The sequence below is a fragment of the Micrasema longulum genome, unplaced genomic scaffold (genome assembly GCF_059751315.1).
Source record: "Micrasema longulum isolate JH-2025_06_02 unplaced genomic scaffold, ASM5975131v1 h1tg001509l, whole genome shotgun sequence".
NCBI classification, from domain to species: Eukaryota; Metazoa; Arthropoda; class Insecta; order Trichoptera; family Brachycentridae; genus Micrasema; species Micrasema longulum.
The window spans coordinates 33,910-54,888 of record NW_028278693.1 but is presented as its reverse complement, the minus strand read 5'-3'; the positions used below and the strand labels follow the sequence as shown (position 1 = coordinate 54,888).

The 20,979-nt window shown below is 34.6% G+C and overlaps 1 protein-coding gene across 2 annotated transcripts in view; it reads right to left on the bottom strand.

The window, feature by feature from the left end:
* The window catches only part of LOC148275109 (alpha-1,6-mannosyl-glycoprotein 2-beta-N-acetylglucosaminyltransferase-like), a 35,354-nt gene extending 30,279 nt beyond the window's left edge, over nt 1–5,075 (bottom strand). The window contains exon 1 of one of the 2 annotated variants that reach the window (XM_088236123.1): nt 4,785–5,075. The gene's annotated coding sequence lies outside the window, so the exon portion shown is untranslated. The remainder of the gene's footprint in view (nt 1–4,784) is intronic. The other variant, XM_088236121.1, reaches the window with a different exon arrangement.
* Between the last annotated feature and the right edge of the window lie 15,904 nt (nt 5,076–20,979).

The following is a 20,979-nucleotide window of genomic DNA, read 5'->3' as shown; positions in this document are numbered from 1 at the left end:
TCATACATTGTTTTTCCGCACATTCGCCTGAGGGATCGCATTTCAACAGCATTCAGTCTACTTTCGTCCCTTTTTTTCCAACTCCATGCTTCGCTTCCATACATTAGGGTTGGTACCAGAACTCCATTATGAACTGCTAATTTTTTTTTTTTTTGTTGAAAATGTAATTTTTTAAAAACCAACAACCATGCTTGCAAATATAGTATTTTAAATATTGTACGATACGTCATCCTCAGAACAGTTACATATTCTAGCTAAGCGGATGTATTAGTGATAATTTTTATGACTAGATAAGATATTATGGCTGTGTTAGCCCACATAATTAATAATTATTGTAATCTCATTTCTGTGCTGATAAGGAATTGCAATACCTACTATACCTAATAATACAAAGAAGACAAAATATTTTTGAGTTGGAAATATTTTTTTAAATTTTATTTTTATTTATTAAGGAAAAACAACAGTTGTTATATAAGAATACAAAAACAAGGGGTAAAAAAAGATCATATTACCAATGAGGAGAAAAACAGAATCTCAAAACTTATTGTACAAGGGGTTGAAGCTGTACAATGAGTTACCTGAAGAAATGAATGAAACAGAAAAAATTTCAATATTTAAAATTAACAATGTTTGATTATGTCCAAATGCTTGCAGACTGGCTGGATTTCCTCCCTAGGGAGTTGTTCATATTTAAATTTATTTCAACAGAGGGGGAAAATGTTTTCGAGAAGGGAATATGGAAGTCTAGGCATTTACAGGGATTATAACCTAGAGTTTAGGAAATGTGGATGTTCAAACATGGGCAGAATGGTGAATGTTACACAGTGTGTAAAGTGGCCACTTAAACCGGCCAATGACAGGTGATAAGCCCTGTAAATGCCTAGACTTCCATATCCCCTTCTCAAAAATTTTCCCTCTGTTGAAATAAATTTAAATATGAACAACTCCCTAGGGAGTAAATCCAGCCAGTCTGCAAGCATTTGGACATAATCAAACATTGTTAATTTTAAATATTGAAATCACAAAAGTCAACAGATGGAAGAATTGAGGAAATGTGGATGTTCGAACATGGGCAGAATGGTGAATGTTACACAGTGTGTAAAGTGGCCACTTAAACCGGCCAATGACAGGTCATAAGCCCTGTAAATGCCTAGACTTCCATATCCCTTCTCAAAAATTTTCCCCCTCTGTTGAAATAAATTTAAATATGAACAACTCCCTAGGGAGGAAATCCAGCCAGTCTGCAAGCATTTGGACATAATCAAACATTGTTGAATTACTACCTGGTAAAAGAAGAAGTATAAAAATTGGAAAATTGTTTTCAGGCGTTGCCTAGCAGGTGATTTGGTTCAGCCGGATGAATCTCACCCGCGTGATAAAGGTTTCAGCTCTTTTACTTCACAAAAGTCAACAGATGGAAGATTTGAGGAAACGTGGATGTTCAAACATGGGCAGAATGGTGAATGTTACACAGTGTGTAAAGTGGCCACTTAAACCGGCCAATGACAGGTCATAAGCCCTGTAAATGCCTAGACTTCCGTATCCCCTTCTCAAAAATTTTCCCCCTCTGTTGAAATAAATTTAAATATGAACAACTCCCTAGGGAGGAAATCCAGCCAGTCTGCAAGCATTTGGACATAATCAAACATTGTTAATTTTAAATATTGAATTTTTTTCTGTTTCATTCATTTCTTCAGGTAACTCATTGTACAGCTTCAACCCCTTGTACAATAAGTTTTGAGATTCTGTTTTTCTCCTCATTGGTAATATGATATTTTTTTACCCCTTGTTTCATACGTATGACATTGTTGGTTAAATTTTATTATTGTTTTTATTTTATTCATCCCCTTAATTAATTTATGTATAAAAATTGATACATTATATTTAATTTGTTGCTTTACTGTGAGCGAGCTCATTTCTTTGTGCATTATTTCTACATTAGAATAGATATTTATTTATTTGACACTTTATATACATATACAATAAATATACATATAAGGGCGGGCATATTGCCTTAAGGCAATTTCTTCCTACCTACCCAAACCGTTCAGTTTGAGAAAATTATAAATACATGGACATATTGAATCTGACAATTTTATACAAAAATTAAAAGCAAAGATTAACAAAAATAAATAAATATATATTTAAAAAAAATAACACTATACTACGAAGAGAGGAGAGGGGATGGGAAGGAAAGAAGAAGGATAAAGGAACAATTTAAATATCTAGATAGTGACATTTCAATCTTGACTTAAATGTAAATAATGAAGGGGCGTCTCTAACATTAGTGGGTAGATTATTCCACAATCGAGCGGCTACTACTGTGAAATAGGAGGCAAAAAGAGTTCTCAGTATAATCCTCATCGCCTTATTTTGAAGAATTTGTACATTTTTAATTTCTCCTTCATTACATAAAAAAAGAGTGAAAGAACAGTTATTTATGTGTGGACATGTTATTGTTTTATAGTCCGTGTTGTGAAAGAGGTTGGATGAGCTCTCTCAGATAAACAGGCGAAGTGGGATTATTAAAAATATTATTATATATTACTTGAGTATAATCCTCATCGCCTTATTTTGAAGAATTTGTACATTTTTAATTTCTCCTTCATTACATAAAAAAAGAGTGAAAGAACAGTTATTTATGAGTGGACATGTTATTGTTTTATAGTCCGTGTTGTGAAAGAGTTTGGATGAGCTCTCTCAGATAAACAGGCGAAGTGGGATTATTAAAAATATTATTATATATTACTTGAGTATAATCCTCATCGCCTTATTTTGAAGAATTTGTACATTTTTAATTTCTCCTTCATTACATAAAAAAAGAGTGAAAGAACAGTTATTTATGAGTGGACATGTTATTGTTTTATAGTCCGTGTTGTGAAAGAGTTTGGATGAGCTCTCTCAGATAAACAGGCGAAGTGGGATTATTAAAAATATTATTATATATTACTTGAGTATAATCCTCATCGCCTTATTTTGAAGAATTTGTACATTTTTAATTTCTCCTTCATTACATAAAAAAAGAGTGAAAGAACAGTTATTTATGAGTGGACATGTTATTGTTTTATAGTCCGTGTTGTGAAAGAGTTTGGATGAGCTCTCTCAGATAAACAGGCGAAGTGGGATTATTAAAAATATTATTATATATTACTTGAGTATAATCCTCATCGCCTTATTTTGAAGAATTTGTACATTTTTAATTTCTCCTTCATTACATAAAAAAAGAGTGAAAGAACAGTTATTTATGAGTGGACATGTTATTGTTTTATAGTCCGTGTTGTGAAAGAGTTTGGATGAGCTCTCTCAGATAAACAGGCGAAGTGGGATTATTAAAAATATTATTATATATTACTTGAGTATAATCCTCATCGCCTTATTTTGAAGAATTTGTACATTTTTAATTTCTCCTTCATTACATAAAAAAAGAGTGAAAGAACAGTTATTTATGAGTGGACATGTTATTGTTTTATAGTCCGTGTTGTGAAAGAGTTTGGATGAGCTCTCTCAGATAAACAGGCGAAGTGGGATTATTAAAAATATTATTATATATTACTTGAGTATAATCCTCATCGCCTTATTTTGAAGAATTTGTACATTTTTAATTTCTCCTTCATTACATAAAAAAAGAGTGAAAGAACAGTTATTTATGTGTGCACATGTTATTGTTTTATATATATAAAAAATACTAATTTTAAAATCTATTAAATTTCGTTTCGTATCGGTGTGAAAGAGTAAGTTTTGTCTGAGGTTTATAGTTGGGATATTTAATTTGATCGATCTCAGTAGTTCAGGCGCATCCAAGAGTGAGTTGAGAATTTTAAATAGGACTAGAAGGTGGGATTTGTTTCAACTATGACGTCATACTGAAGCTATGTCATTTTAGAGCGTAGATATGTGTACCGGGACGTACGCTTCCCCTCGATTCATATCGATGTACCTACCCAAAACTTAAAGGTCAGGGGTTGGTAGTATATCTTTATAATCGCTAGAGGGAATTTATCTTCAACTATACCGTCAATGTGAAGGTATTTTTATTTATTTTTTATTTTCTTTTTATTCAGAAAACATACAGTACAGTTACAAAGTTTAATATTTTACACAATTAGACTTAATTCTAATGGACCAGTGAAGTTTCCATATTATAAAGCAATTATATGTAAGGTTAATTATGAAAGTATAAAAAAGAAAAGGAAAAAGAAAACATAAATGAAAGTTGTTTAAAAATTAAAATTTAAGTGGAAAAAAGATATTTTAAGGTTTGTAGTTTGTAGTGAGTATTTACAAATGGAAATAATATTAAAAATGAAGAAAATTTGTAAGAGTAATAAAAAATGAAAGGTATGACGTCTTTATCTTCCCATCATAATCGAGGCCCTGGAATGCAGAGTTCCCTGGGATATTCCGGAGCAGAGTTGTGCAGTGACTTATACATAAGCCGACAGAGGTTGTATTCCACCCCCTGTGGAAAACGTAGCTAGTGTGATTCCCAAACTCCCTTGTTACAAGATATTTATTAATTTTTTTTTCTAGAGTAGAGTCCGTGGGGTGTAACATCCCCGTGTGGAAGCTATAAATTCCCCCCCTTGAAATACATTGAAAGGATTTTCATAATTAAATCAAACACACATATTTCAAGAACCAAATTATTTATCAACGTGTATTATAAGCCAAAAATTAAGTTTTATATCTGCTATAATTTTGCCTTTTTAAGATCCATGTCAACTAAACGATAAAACACTCGTGCATTAACATGCAAGCGATATAAAATACATAATTCTACTCACGTTTACGCTTCGTAGGAATCCAGAAAATGACAAGTCACACGATCATCGATTTTTATTTGACATTTCGCGAGAGGATGATTCGGTTTACGGATGATTATTTGGACAATTTTTACGCAGCGAGTGGGGTAAAATACGCGAGAAATTTAAGTATATTTTTACGTGCACATATCGCGACGCTTCATAAGTGTATTTGTATATTTATTTAGCAAGTAAAAGTGAAAACTGAACACAGCTCGGGTACTAGAAGTATCTCCTAGCAACTGTCAAAACTCAAAACATCGGATCACTGTCACTGGTAACTGAGTGACAGCGTAATCGAATACCGCTATCGAATAATTCCGGTTATTTACTGTACCTTTACCGGAGTCACATTATTTATTGTTATTGTGGGGATCAGAGAGTGAGAGACGAGGATGTGTTGTCTGTGGCCGCAGTGCTCAATGGACCTTTATAGGGGCGCGTAACACGTCACTCGCCCTTCTCTGTCTACACCAGTATTCAAATCCACTTGAAAATATTGTTTGTTTAATCTCTGTATTTTCATGTGTAATAAACCAAAAATGGTAACTAAATTAAATTACTTCTACTACTACCATCACGCCATTTCCCCGTAGGGGTAGGCAGAGAGAATGGACCACCACACACGTCTATCCTGGCGTACATTCCTAGCTTCTTCCACATTCATACATCTTGTCATACATGCCCTTCGGTTCTGTCTGCTTTTGACATGACCATACTTAAGATTTTGGTTTATCTAGTCATGCCACGTCTTCCTTGGTCATCCTCGTCTCACGTTACCGTTCATTTTCACCATATATACTTGTTTTACCATTCTTTCATCGTCCATTCGTTCGACGTGACCAAATCATCTCAGAGACCCTTTCTTAATCTTGTCAATTAAACTTGACTGAGATTTACACTCTCGCCTGATTTCATCATTTGTAACTCTGTCATACATTGATTCCCCACACATTCGTCTAAGAGATCGCATTTCAACCGCGTTCACTCGGCTTTCATCCTTCCTCTGCCAGTTCTATGTTTCACTTCCATACACAAGTGTCGGGACTAAAACTCCGTTGTGCACTGCCAGTTTAGCTTCGATTGACACATTTTTATTAGAAATTACTATGCTTAGTGCTCCGTTCATTTTGTTGCCCGCATTCACTCTTCTTTCAACATCTTTTTCTACTCTTCCATCTCTTGAAATTAAATTAGATTATTCATTTATTTATTGAGGTTAAATCCTTTAAATTCATTTAATCCATTCAATCTAACAAATAAAAAGTATCTAGGAAGGTATAATAAAATACCATTACATTATTTATTTATAAATTTATAGCATAAATAAGAATATATTTAATACCAGGGAATCTATTTAAAACTAGTGAATTACAAAATGAATACGGAGTTTCCTCTGGTCAGGATAGTCTCCATCTAACGTGGCTCAGCCTGTTTTAAGATGGAGATTTTTTATGTTTTAAAGTATCTTCTTCTTCTTCTTTTCCACATCCGCTCCAAACTGGAGAATGTGGATATTACCAGTTGTCAACCCAGCGCCCCTTAGTTCCGCCGAATAAAGTTGAAAGATCGTCATCGACGGACTTCCGGAACTGCGTGAGCCAGCAGGTTTAAGAAGAGGCAACTTGAGTTTAGGTCCTCCTGAGGCAGGCGCAGAACGTGTTCAAGCTACGAGGAAAAAACATGGTTGGTTTATTTCTAAACATGTTGCAACAGAGATGGAAAGCGCTTTTGAGATGGGAATATGTAAGTCTCGTCATTTACAGGGCTTACGAACTGTCTGTTTAAAGTGGCCAATTTATTCACTGTGTATCATTTAACATTCTGCCCGTGTTTAAACATCCACATTTCCTCGACTCTTTCGTCTGCCATATACCCTTCTCAAGAGTGTTTTCTCTCTCTGATGCAACAAATTTAGATCTGAATTACTCCCTAGGGAGGAAATCCAGCTTGTCAGCAAACATTTGGACATACTCAAAACATTGTTTGTTTGCGACTTTTTAAAATCTATCGATTAAATACCCAATCGATACTTAAATATTCGAACTTTTTTAAATCTGCTCTGTTCCTTGACATCACTAAACTGTCATTATCTTCAAGTCAAGATTATCTTTGCTTTGACACTTCGCAAATCTATGTTTATCAAGGCGTCACAAAATAGTTTACATGCAACTAACTAATAAATAAGATAATTAGATTATTATAAGATTATTAGAATATCATTTATAAAAATCCCGAATGCGGAAAACACAGGCAGCAATAAAAAAATCATATAAAAATTAAAACAGTAGTATTGCCAAGCTTTAAAAGCAATTTGAGCCTTATTGACATAATTACACACTGTATACACATAATTTTATCTTGAAGGTATTTTAACGAGCGGACAAATAACAAACCTATTTTGAAATATCTTTTGAGTATGTACAAATGTTTGTAGACAAAGCTGGATTACGCTTCTTGGGGAGTTTAGAGAACATTTAAACACACTTAAATATGTTTGATTTAACTAACTGTTATAAGAAGTAGCGTGAAAAAATAAAAAGTATCTTCTGGCTTTGCGCATTGTGTTGTAGGGGAGGCTGTAGGGTATGGTTGTATGCAACCAGATGAATCTCACATACATCAATAAAGGATTCAGCTCTTTTACTTCCAAAACTGGAGTCTTCGGACGTATGGTATACAAACATAATAACTAAAAATATTACAACAGAGATGAAGAACATTTAAGAGAAGGTAATATGGAAGTCAAGGCATCTACAGGGCTTATGACCAGTCAATGGCTGGTTTAAGTGGCCACTTTACACACTGTGTAACATTCACCATTCTGCCTATATTTGAACATCCATATTCCTTCAATTCTTTCATCTGTTGATGTTTGTGAAGTTAAAGAGCTGAAACCTTTATTTATGCGGGTGAGATTCATCTAAACAGCTCCCCAGGGAGTTGAATCCAGTCATTGTCTACAAAAATTTGGACAAACTCAAAATATTGTTGATAAATTACCTGGTCCATGAAGAAGTATAGAAATTGAAAAAATAATATTTTCAGGCGTTGCCTAGTCTAGTATGTAGGTGAAATAATTCAATTAGACGAATCTCACCCGCATAAATAAAGGTTTCAGCACTTTAACTTCACAAACATCAACAGATGAAAGAATTGAAGGAATATGGAAGTTCAAATATAGGCAGAATGGTGAATGTTACACGGTGTGTAAAGTGGCCACTTAAACCAGCCATTGACAGGTCATAAGCCCTGTAGATGCCTTGACTTCCATATTACCTTCTCTTAAATGTTCTTCATCTCTGTTGTAATAATTTAATATAAACAGCTCCCCAGGGAGTTGAATCCAGTCCTTGTCTACAAAAATTTTGACAAACTCAAAATATTGTTAACATGCTAACTGGTTTTGAAAAAAAGTAAAATTGTGTTTTTTCGATTTCAGTTAGGCATAATCAGTCCCACGTGCAGTCGTCTTTTTCGCACAGTATTCGGGGAGGCACCCGCGAGAGAGTGACAGAAAATCATCATCGTCAAAAGCTTATCCGCTCCTTGTGATGCATTGGGCACTGCAATGGAAAAGTCCATGCAGCGTATCTCAATCATGTGTTTCAGGAAGGTAAGGTCATTAGCCCTACGCTTCAGGTGCCAGTCCAGAACATAAAATATGCAGAGTGTAGAACCACCATACTGATCAATATTTACAAGTATAATACGTTGAATTTCATTCCCAGGAGTTACAACGACTCAATTCAGGACATAAATAGTATTAACATCTAGAAAATAACACATATTGAGAATAACAAAGAAACAAAGCAAGTTTAGCACCTTTATAACTAAATATAGCACAATAATATATACGCTAAAACCTTTTCTTACACAAACGAAATAAATATATTAAAAAAACGCTTTTAAGAATGAAAAAAGTACTGAATCTACTAAGGGAGATAAGGTCATTAAAATCACATGCCATGCAGATGATGCTGCCATAGTGATGATGAGAACATATCCATCTCAACAATATTTTGAGTTTGTCCAAATTTTTGTAGACAAGGACTGGATTCAACTCCCCGGGGAGCTGTTTATATAAACATATTACAACAGAGATGAAGAACATTTAAGAGAAGGTAATATGGAAGTCTAGGCATCTACAGGGCTTATGACCTGTCAATGGCTGGTTTAAGTGGCCACTTTACACACTGTGTAATATTCACCATTCTGCCTCTATTTGAACATCTATATTCCTTCAACTCTGCCATCTGTTGACGTTTAATATGTTGATATTAACAGCTCCCTAGGGGGTTGAATCCAACTTAATATTTACTCGGCCATGTGCTTCGTGAAAAAAGTAACTGATCCAAGATACAGCTTGTCCACCACATACCGCACACCGCATCTGAGGACATAAGTCTCCTTGGCCGTGCCCCAACATACACGGAAAATTTGCTCGTTGTCAAACGAGAAAAGCTGCCCGAAGGAGCTCTCTGAAATCTGGTAGCCTTGGCATCTTTGCGCTGAAAGAAAGTAATCCAGAAGTGATCCAAGATGTCGCCAGTCGCTCTACCTGCGTACGCTGTGTTACCGTTTGTTTATTTTATTAGTGCGCCCGAGTAAGTATGTCCCCATTCTGCCTATATTTGAAGATCCATATTCCTTCAATTCTTTCATCTGTTGATTAAATTACCAATTTAAAAGCTTCAATTAAATTTATTTATCTATAGAATCACTACGTAAAGCGCCCTTGAGGTATTATATTACGAAAATGGCACTTTATTAGTTATCCATAATAATAATAACACATTCCGCGAACCATCTATTATAAGCGCTCATCTGCCAACAGGCAAGTGGCGCGATCAAGATATTTACCATTGGCGTTTTGTTTTTGATAAATTGTTTCTTTGCCTAGGACCATCCAAAAACCCACAAAAGCGCCCAGTTTTGCTGCCGTCTTCGGACGCACGGCATTTAAATTTGATAAATAATTCTGAAAAACAGAAAACGAACAGAGGCAGAAAATTTCATAATGATAATTAAAAAATAAAAAAAACAAAATCTATTCAGTTTTGGGGTGCGGAAAACGGGACAGCGAAACGCCGATTTTGTCGATTTCAGCTAAGCATAATTAGTCCGACGCGACGCAGAGTAACGGGGGGACATTTGCGAGAGTGTCAGAAAAACTGTTTTCAAAAATACCTAGCTATTCATCAACTCTTAAAAAAACTGTGGTAAATAATTCCTTTGCGCGCGGTGATATAACATCGTGTTACCACTACTAAAATATGGAATATTCTAAAATTCAGACATTAGAAAAAAAAAACAACACAGAGACATACTCTTTAATAACTCATTTTCCATCATTTTTGCGAATAAACACATAATTTAGCCCTGTTACAGAAAAATAAATTAAATATCACAATTACGCCGCTTATTTTACGCGCGTGCGTCCCCCATCGCTGTCATCAACCGACTGCAGACTTATTTTGTTTTAGACAACACCCGCCGCAGAACAACGCCTCTGTCTTCCTTGTTGTGACTTATATCTTCGCGCGTGTTCTCTCTTGTACAAGGTATCTGTATAGACGTGTTGCTGAATTAGCGGACATTCATTCTTCGAATAGCATAGATAAATATATTTGTATTAACATTTAGCATAGTTGTACAATTTTTTCTTTCCAAATCGGGTGCGAAAATGTCCATTTGAAGATTACAAAAATATTAATTCATCATTTAAAAAAATAAGAGAGATATATCAAATCTTGTGTCCTTTGTACACGAGTGTGACATCACAGCCACTCAAGAGTTAAACGCTCTACCACTGCATATATTCTGAAACCCAAGGGGAAATGGCTACTGTGTTCATTGTATGATTTCATAATAAATTATCATATGTTACAAACAGGTTAATTTTACTGATTGCAAAATGTGAAACTCTTTTCGAATCAAAACCAGTTTTTTTTAACAACTCATTAATTTCTAGTTACGTACGAAATGTAGCCATTAAAATTACTAAACTTCATAGCAGGTGTACCAAAGTTGGTTTGAAATATTGTAAAATTTATGATAGAGACATCTGTAGATATATTTTTTAACTAAAATGCTTCACGGGTAATTTAGTTCCGTGTTTTGTTCACAGAAAGCAGTAATTAGATATAATATTTTAAAATGGATGCCGAATTTCAAAAAATGCCTAAAGTCCTGAAAATGTAACATGATTAGAATGACAGCTGTCAAAAAAGTGACGAAATAACTTTGTAGTAACGTCAAAGGAGTGATTTATATGTTATATATTATTATTATGACACGAAAAATCATTTGTATCTGGCGTGTTAATTATTTTTTTTAATTTCAATTTCAATTTATTTAATTTAAAAACGTTTATATACATAACAAAAAAATTCAATGCATACATGAAACGAAAAAATGAACACTAAAATTTAAATATACAAAAATGGTAAAATAAAAAATACCCAGCAATTATAGAGAAAGAATGCAATCCTCTCTGAACTTTTTTTCACTAATATGAAAGATGTCAATATCCGAAGAGATACGGTTGAGTAAAGACATCGCTCTTCCTACTGGCATTACCATCGGCAGGTTGGTTCTGCAAGCAGGAAGATAAAACAGCTTAAGCTGTCTATGTCTAAGGTAGTCATTAGGAACATAAAGAAAAATACTCTCCGTTATACCTATGTTGATCTTAATACCACGGATCAATCGGAAAAAATACATAAGCAAGTATGCATTTCTTCTTTTCTCCAAACTATTGCAGCCAAGCATTCCCAGTATGAAGTCAGACGGGTACAACCACGGATAATATCCGCACTCCCTAGTAGTAAAGTAAAGATACCTCAGAAATTTCTTCTGAACCATCTCCAGTATAAGAGAGTACTTCAATTCGTGGGGCGCCCAGATCAGAGATCCACACTCGAGTCTGCTTCGCACCAATGAGTTATAAAGAAGCCTTAGAACACGAGTATTCAAGAACACCTTAGCTGTTCGGAGAACAAATCCCAACATTTTGCCCGCATTGTCACAGACAGTGCCTATGTGAGTATGAAATTTCAGTCTAGCATCAAACATACATAATTCCTAGATCTTTGATAGTGGCAGTTCGCTTAAGTGAACACACTCCAATGCTTGACACATAAATTAACATTAATATATGAAATTAGCTTTAAAACTAAAATAAACCTAATTATTAACGACGTTCTTACAAGATTACATCATTTTGCAAAAACGTAAGAGATGCGACAAATTGATTAATGTAAAATGATCGATTAAAAAAATAATTCCTTTGAAAAATGAAAAAAGTATAAATGTCATTTTTTTGGTGAATAATTGTGTTAAACACACTATTTACACGGCTTTTTTGCGTTTTTTATATCAATTTTCGGAAACAGAGTTTCACGATTGCATGAAATAACTGATAAAATCGATTTGATCAGTGATCAGTAATTTCCCATCACCGATGAAATTAGTTTGACAGCTGTCATTCTAATCAAGCTATATTTTAAGGACTATAGGTATCAGAATTACAAAAATAGACCTATATTTCATGACAATATTTTGAGTTTGTCCAAATTTTTGTAGACAAGGACTGGATTCAACTCCCTGGGGAGCTGTTTATATTAACATATTACAACAGAGATGAAGAACACTTAAGAGAAGGTAATATAGAAGTCTAGGCATCTACAGGGCTTATGACCTGTCAATGGCTGGTTTGTGGCCACTTAAACCAGCCATAGACAGGTTATAAGCCCTGTAGATGCCTAGACTTCTATATTACCTTCTCTTAAGTGTTCTTCATCTCTGTTGTAATATGTTACTATATTTCATAGTTTAATTTTTGTAGTTCTGATATATTTCAAGTTTAAGTATTTATTTAGTTCCTGAAATGTTAAAAGACAGAATTTCGGAAAATTGAAAATACGTATTGTAAAGTTTTTCTTCTTCTTTATTTTAAGATAAAAAAATACAAAATTGTTGCATATTTAAGTACAAAATTATTGCTAGTAAAAAAGTGGATCATAGTCCTTAAAATTTAGCTTGCTGCTGTCAAACTCATGTCAATAGTGATGTGAAATTACTGATCACTGATCGTGTACCGATCAAATAGATTTTATCATTTTTTTCATGCAAACATGAAACTCTGTTTCCGAAAATTGATATAAAAACGCAAAAACAAGCCTATTATAGTGTGTTTAAGACCATTATTCACCAAAAAATAAGACATTTATACTTTTTTCATGAACAACATCAAACAAATTATTTTTTAATTCGATCAATTTACATTGATCAATTTGTCCCATCTCTAACGTTTTTGCAAAATGATGTAACCTTTGTAAGAACGCTGTTAATAATTTGGTTTATTTTAGTTTTAAAGCTGATTTTATATCTAAATTTATTTCAACAGAGAGGGAAATTTTTTTTTGAGAAGGGGATATGAAAGTCTAGGCATTTACAGGGCTTATGACCTGTCATTGGCTGGTTTAAGTGGCCACTTTACACACTGTGTAACATTCACCATTCTGCCCATGTTTGAACATCCACATTTCCTCAAATCTTCCATCTGTCGACTTTTGTGAAGTAAAAGAGCTGAAACCTTTATCACGCGGGCGAGATTCATCCGGCTGAACCAAATCACCTACTAGGCAACGCCTGGAAACAATTTTTCAATTTTTATACTTCTTCTTTTACCGGGTAGTAATTCACAATGTTTGATTATGTCCAAATGCTTGCGGACTTGTCCAAATGTTGCCTAGTAGGTGATTTGGTTCAGCCGGACGAATCTCACCCACGTGATAAAGGTTTCAGCTCTTTTACTTCACAAAAGTCAACAGATGGAAGATTTGAGGAAATGTGGATGTTCGAACATGGGCAGAATGGTGAATGTTACACAGTGTGTAAAGTGGCCACTTAAACCAGCCAATGACAGGTCATAAGCCCTGTAAATGCCTAGACTTCCATTTTCCCTTCACAAAATTTTTCCCTCTGTTGAAATAAATTTAAATATGAACAACTCCCTAGGGAGGAAATCCAGCCAGTCTGCAAGCATTTGGACATAATCAAACATTGTTGATTTATATTTTGTTTTATTTGGGAAATCAACAGACCTACCTACATATTTATAGTAAACAAACAGATATGGTGTATAAACTAAGAACTGTAGGTACATGTCGGCCTCGTGGTGTAATGGTCAGCGCGTTTGCCCACCGTGTAAAGAGGTCTCGGGTTTGATTTCTGACAGGGTTGATATGAAATATCTATTTAAAGGGTGTTATCCCACAATAACATTTAGCAGTCCCTGGACTGGTATCTGAAGCGTAAGACTGATCATCTAACCTTCATGTAAAAAAATAATCAAGATTTAAGCGCGTGACTTTACGAATAATTTTATTAAAACATTGTGTAGTGGTGAGTGTTTTTTGAGACAAACATTTCTTAAAAAAATATGTGTCTTTTGTTGGTAAACCATTTTATAAAGTACGTTTTTACTAGAAAAAAAAACTTAATCAGTTTTGTCAACAGTGTTTTGAGTCGGTCCAAATTTTTGTAGACAAGAACTGGAATAAACCCCTTAGGGAGCTGTAAATATCAACATATTACAACAGCGATGGAGAACAATATAGAGAAGGGAATATAGAGGTCTAGACATCTACAGAGGCTGGCTGGTTAAAGTGGCCACTTTTCACGCTGTGTAACATTCACGGAACAGAAGCGGATAGATTCCTTGGTACCTACACTACGCACTCAGATGCGTATATATCATCTACGAGGGAACAGCCAAATGTGAACCAAGTGTTTTTACAGTTATTTACTAGGAAAAGGACAATAGATCCTGTTTACTGCACACCAAAATAAAACTGGGACGAGTTTGAGTTTGAGTATCGTCTATTGTCTTGTTAACCTTTATAAGTTAAGGAATGCTATCTTTGTTTAGTTTTTTATATTTTACTTTTTGTGCTGTTACATGTTCACTTCATAGCCATATTTACTAGTTCTTTGCTCAATGTATTATTTTTAAGTTTGTAAGTGAAAATTCTTGATGGAAGTTCATTGTAATTTATTATATAAATAAAACACGAGTGATACTTTAATCCACAAATTTGGAATATCCAGTGACCGGTTTCATCGCTTTCGCGACATCTTCGAGACTGGTATCTTTATTAAAAAGTTAAATGTATTTATACAGAACAGAGGTAAGGATACATAATTCAAAGTTATATGTAAGTAAATTAAATAAAGTTATTTTTATCTTAAGGATCATTATCAACTAATTTTCTATGGGTTAACTAATGAATGGATATTATGTTATTTTAATGAGTTTAAGTATTTTATTTTATTGTTGGTGTCCCATCCTTCGTGAGTGTGGTTTTGTAATGATTTCTGAAAAACAAGGGGTAAAAAGTCATTAGTAAAATTATATTACAATGGGTAAAGTAATGGAGAATGCACATACATATAATGGAGAATGCACATACATATAACTTTGAATTATGTATCCTTACCTCTGTTCTGTATAAATACATTTAACTTTTTAATAAAGATACCAGTCTCGAAGATGTCGCGAAAGCGATGAAACCGGTCACTGGATATTCCAAATTTGTGGATTAAAGTATCACTCGTGTTTTATTTATATAATAAATTACAATGTATTATTATTGTGTTTTTTATTGTTAACTTTTTAAAATCATTCTTATGTTGTTGAAATTCCATTCGTCGATGCGTTTTGTAGCTGCAAGACTCTTTGTGATGTTAACTATCATGTTATATTTATCATATTATGTAAATGTTATTAACTATCAAATATCTAAATTTAGTAAATAGGGTCTAGAATTCCAACCGTCCATGCGCTCAGTAGCTGCAAGACTTATTGTTATCTAACTTCTATTTTTATAAATTTGCTTTTTATTTCGTTTTTTGAAATGTCACTTAAACTCTAAACTTCATTGTCAAATAAAATTTAAAAAAATAAATATGTAAATAGGGGCTAGATTTCTTATTGTCCATGCGCTCTGTAGCTGCAAGACGTGCTGTTATCTAGTTTCTTTAAATCATAATTGTTATTTATCATAATTGGAGACAAGGAACTAGAATTACAACCGTCCATGCGCTCTGTAGCTGCAAGACGTTCTGGGATATTCGTTTATTGTACAGCGCCCTTGAGGTGATTTTCACGAAAATGGCGCTATATAAATTATTATCCTTTTGCTGCGATTAGTTTAGTACCCTATGCACCATTAGGTGAGAAAAGGGAATGATGATGACGTATGTACATGTAGATGCGAAAATGGAAAAAAATGCACAATTGCTTACCTATAAAAAATGTCACCGTTTGCCGCTGGTCTCTAGTGGGATTTTAAATTTTTAGCACAGTCTTCAACGAGTTAAAATGCCCATTTTATGAATTGACAGCGACTTGAAATTTGAAATAGCATTTTTTACGCCCTTCCTGTGGAAGCGAGTACCTAAACAACGATTGTTTACAACAGTCGGGGTTTGTTTACAACTAAATACGGGAGGAGCTCTGTTTGAACATGTGTCGGCTGTCAAACTCGAGTTGAAGTTTGAAGTTTCGTAACACACACCCTTGTCAGATCTCGCTACATGACCTGACCACGTGTGAGCGATGTGAACACCGACTTTATTTACGCATATTATTTATTACTACTGCCACCACGCAATTTCCTCGTAGGAATAAGCAGAGAGAATGGACCGCCACACACGTCTATCCTGGCATACCTTCCTAGCTCCTTCCACACTCATACATCTTGTCATACATGCCCTTCGGTTCTGTGTGCCTTTGACGTGACCAGACCCAAGACAAAGGCACGTGGTGACAAAGCACATTGTTTTTCTTAAATTACAAATAAAAAAAGTACAGCCAGTCTGCAAGCATTTGGACATGCAGTGTTGAATTAACTACCCGGTAAAAGAGGAAGTATGAAAATTAGAAGATTGTTTTCAGGCGTTGCCTAGTGGGTGATTTGGTTCAGCCGGATGAATCTCATCCGCGTGATAAAGGTTTCAGCTCTTTTACTTCACAAAAGTCGACAGATGGAAGTGTTGAGGATATGTGGATGTTCAAACACGGGAAGAATGGTGAATGTTACACGGTGGACTCCCATATTCCTTTCTCAAAAATGTTTTTCCTCTCTGTGGAAATAAGTTTAAATATGAATAACTCCCTAGGAAGGAAATCCAGCCAGGCTGCAAGCATTTTGACATACTTAAACATTGTTACATTGATTACATTTATAAGTTATTTGACACATCAGAAATTTAGGAGTTTTTTGGACCATAAACTGACATACAACGAGCATATAGATAATACAGTAAATAAATCACTGAAATTACTTGGCTTCATATTTATTTAATTTATTCATATTTTTCGCTTTACAAACAATAATTAATAATAAAAATAATGTGACCTCACTGGGGTTACCCGTGCCGAGGACACTTAACAATATACTTTTTTGAAATATTTTTACATTTGAGAATAAACAATGAAGACTAACTTAATAAACAGAGATAATAACCAAAATGTGCCGACAGTTTTAAACACTACATATATACGTACATCTATATTATTTATATTACAAAACGCACAATGAAAGAACAAAAACCTAACATAAGCTATACACTTGTGGAGCAGTTCATTCAATATTGGTTTGGGCGAATAAGACAATACATTTTACTTCTACCTAGTTCCACTATCATTTTTTTATAGCCTTTTTGAACATTTTCTCGTTACTAATTGTTTTAATAGATAGCGGAAGTAGGTTATAGATTTTAATTGAATAATACTCAAAATCCCTTTGTCCGAAAGTGATATTAGTTTGTATTTGTTTAAGTTGTCTTTGTGTTGAGGATCTAGTGATTATATTATGTGTTTGTCAACAATATTTTAAATTTGTCAAAATTTTTGTAGACAAGGACTGGATTCAACTCCCTGGGGAGCTGTTTATATTAACATATTACAACAGAGATGAAGAACATTTAAGAGAAACAATATTTTCAGGCGTTGCCTAGTATGTAGGTGAAATAATTCAATTCGTTGAATCTCACCTGCATAAATAAAGGTTTCAGCTCTTTAACTTCACAAACATCAACAGATGAAAGAATTGAAGGAATATAGATGTTCAAATATAGGCAGAGTGGTGAATGTTACACAGTGTGTAAAGTGGCCACTTAAACCAGCCATTGACAGGTCATACGCCCTGTAGATGCCTGGACTTCTATATTACCTTCTCTTAAATGTTCTTCATCTCTGTTGTCATATGTTATTATGTGTTTGTGATGTATTGTAGGGGTTATGTCTTTCATTTGAGTAAGAGTAGTTTTTGAATCTGTAAGTGAGTATTGGTTTAGCGTATAATTGTTTTGGTGTCATAAGTTGTGATTTGTGGAATATTTCTTCAGTAAATGTCTGTATCGGGACTCTTGGGTATTATTTTTATTATGGATTATTCATTAACAGAATATCCTCTGATTTTACCTATGTCGTACAATCAAAACTCTTTGCTGCTCGACTGTTCGCCCTCTTCTAGAATATGCCTCCTAGAATAGTGGTCTGGTCTCCATTCTATGTCAATCGCATAAATCACATTGAATCAGTCCAACATCGCTCGCTTCAAAAAGCAGCGTGGACGCTCGGACTAGAGAGAGGTCATTATTCTTATGCTGATATAGAGTCAATATTAAATATTTCTAGTCTACAAAAACGTAGAACTAATATTGACTCCATATATATGTTCGGCATACTAAATGGTATAATCGATGTTCCATCATTAATGGGACAGGTAAAATTCTATATTCTGACTCGTAGGTTGATCAGCACAGAACAAACTATGGCCTTAATTCTCCAATGAGCCGTCTTTGTCGTATTGTTAACTCAGGACAAGATCTGGACTTTTTGTTTTAAGTTTACAAGGATTTAAACGAGCACTAAATAAATAGTCCAGATCTTGTCTCGATGTCCCTTATGTTTGTCAATGCTTCTTTTCTTTAAAAAAAATAATATTTTAACTATTCTTTTATTAACATATTACAACAGAGATGAAGAACATTTAAGAGAAGGTAATATAGAAGTCCAGGCATCTACAGGGCTTATGACTTGTCAATGGCTGGTTTAAGTGGCCACTTTGCACACTGTGCAACATTCACTATTCTGCCTATATTTGAACATCTATATTCCTTCAATTCTTTCATCTGTTGATGTTTGTGAAGTTAAAGAGCTGAAACCTTTATTTATGCGGGTGAGATTCATCTAATTGAATTATTTCACCTACATACTAGACTAGGCAACGCCTGAAAATATTATTTTTCCAATTTCTATACTTCTTCATGGACCAGGTAATTTATCAACAATATTTTGAGTTTGTACAAATTTTTGTAGACAAGGACTGGATTCAACTCCCTGGGGAGCTGTTTATATTAACATATTACAACAGAGATGAAGAACATTTAAGAGAAGGTAATTGAAAATTGAAAAGGTAATTGAAAAAATAATATTTTCAGGCGTTGCCTAGTATGTAGGTGAAACAATTCAATTTAATGAATCTCACCCGCATAAATAAAGGTTTCAGCTCTTTAACTTCACAAACATCAACAGATGAAAGAATTGAAGGGCTATAGATGTTCAAATATAGGCAGAATGGTGAATGTTACACAGTGTGTAAAGTGGCCACTTAAACCAGCCATTGACAGGTCATAAGCCCTTAAGATGCCTAGACTTCTATATTACCTTCTCTTAAATGTTCTTCATCTCTGTTGTAATATGTTAATATAAACAGCTCCCCAGGGAGTTGAATCCAGTCCTATCTGCAAAAATTTGGACAAACTCAAAATATTATTATTTTATTGTAATATGTAAAACCTGTAAATTGTGTAAATGGACAATGTCCGTTAATAAATAAATAAACACATATGTCTTAACTTTATGCTTGTTAAAGCAAGATTTCACAATGGAGTTTTGGTCCCGACCCTGATGTATGGGAGCGAAGTATGGACTTGGAAAAACAGGGATGAAAGTAGGCTGAATACAGTCGAAATGCGAACTCTCAAGCGCACGTGTGGTAAAATTATGTACAGAAGATGCACAAATGTAGAGATCCGTACATTATGTAAGGCTGAGATAAGCGTTATCGAAAAAATCAAGAAAGGAGCTCTGCGCCGGTTCGGACATGTAGAGCGAATGGACAGCGAAAGAACGGCTAAGAATCTTTACAATGTTGATGAATGCAGAAATAGAGGAAGGAAGACCGAGAAAGACATGGCACGATCAAGTCCATCAAATACTTGAAGATGGACATGTCAAAAGTAGGAGTAATCGGCGTGCGTGCATAAGAAGATGTTTGAATGTAGAGGAAGCGAGGTCTGTATGCCAAGATAGAGTGTTATGGCGTTCTGTCCTCTCTGCCTACCCCTACGGGGAAACGGCGTGATGGTTTGTTGTTGTTGTTGAAAACTCAACCTATTAAATATTTATAAAAATACAGTTTGGCAATACGCTTTCACCACACTAATTCGAAAAAAAGATAGTCTTGTACCGTTTTTTGTTCATCCCTAAATCTATCGTTGCCCCCTTGAGAAATATCTCAACATGGCTATTTAAGGTTACAAGTTACAAGTTACAATACCACCTAACGCGCTTCTAGACTTCTCAAACCTGTACTTGTTAATTCTTCTGTGTCTGTGATGACACACTAGGCTACAGACGATACAAGCCTGATATAACTCTTTTAACTAACTAACTAACCATCACGCCATTTCCCCGGAGGGGTAGGCAGAGAGGATAGAACGCCACACCACTCTGTCCTGGCACACTTCCTTTGCTCCCTTCACATTCATACATCTTCTCATGCACGCACGTCGATTATTCCGACTTTTCACATGACCACTTTCAAGAATTTGTTGTACTTGATCACGCCATGTCTTTCTCGGCCTTCCTCGACTTCTACAACCAGACACATTCGCGTCATAAATCTTTTTAGCCGTTCTTTCATCATTCATTCGCTCCACATGACCGAACCATCGCAAAAGACCTTTCTTAATTTTGTCGATAATGCTTAACTCAGCCTTGCATTCTGCTCTAATTTCGACATTAGGGCACCTATCATACATTGTTTTCCGCACATTCGCCTGAGGGATCGCATTTCAACGGCATTCAGTCTACTTT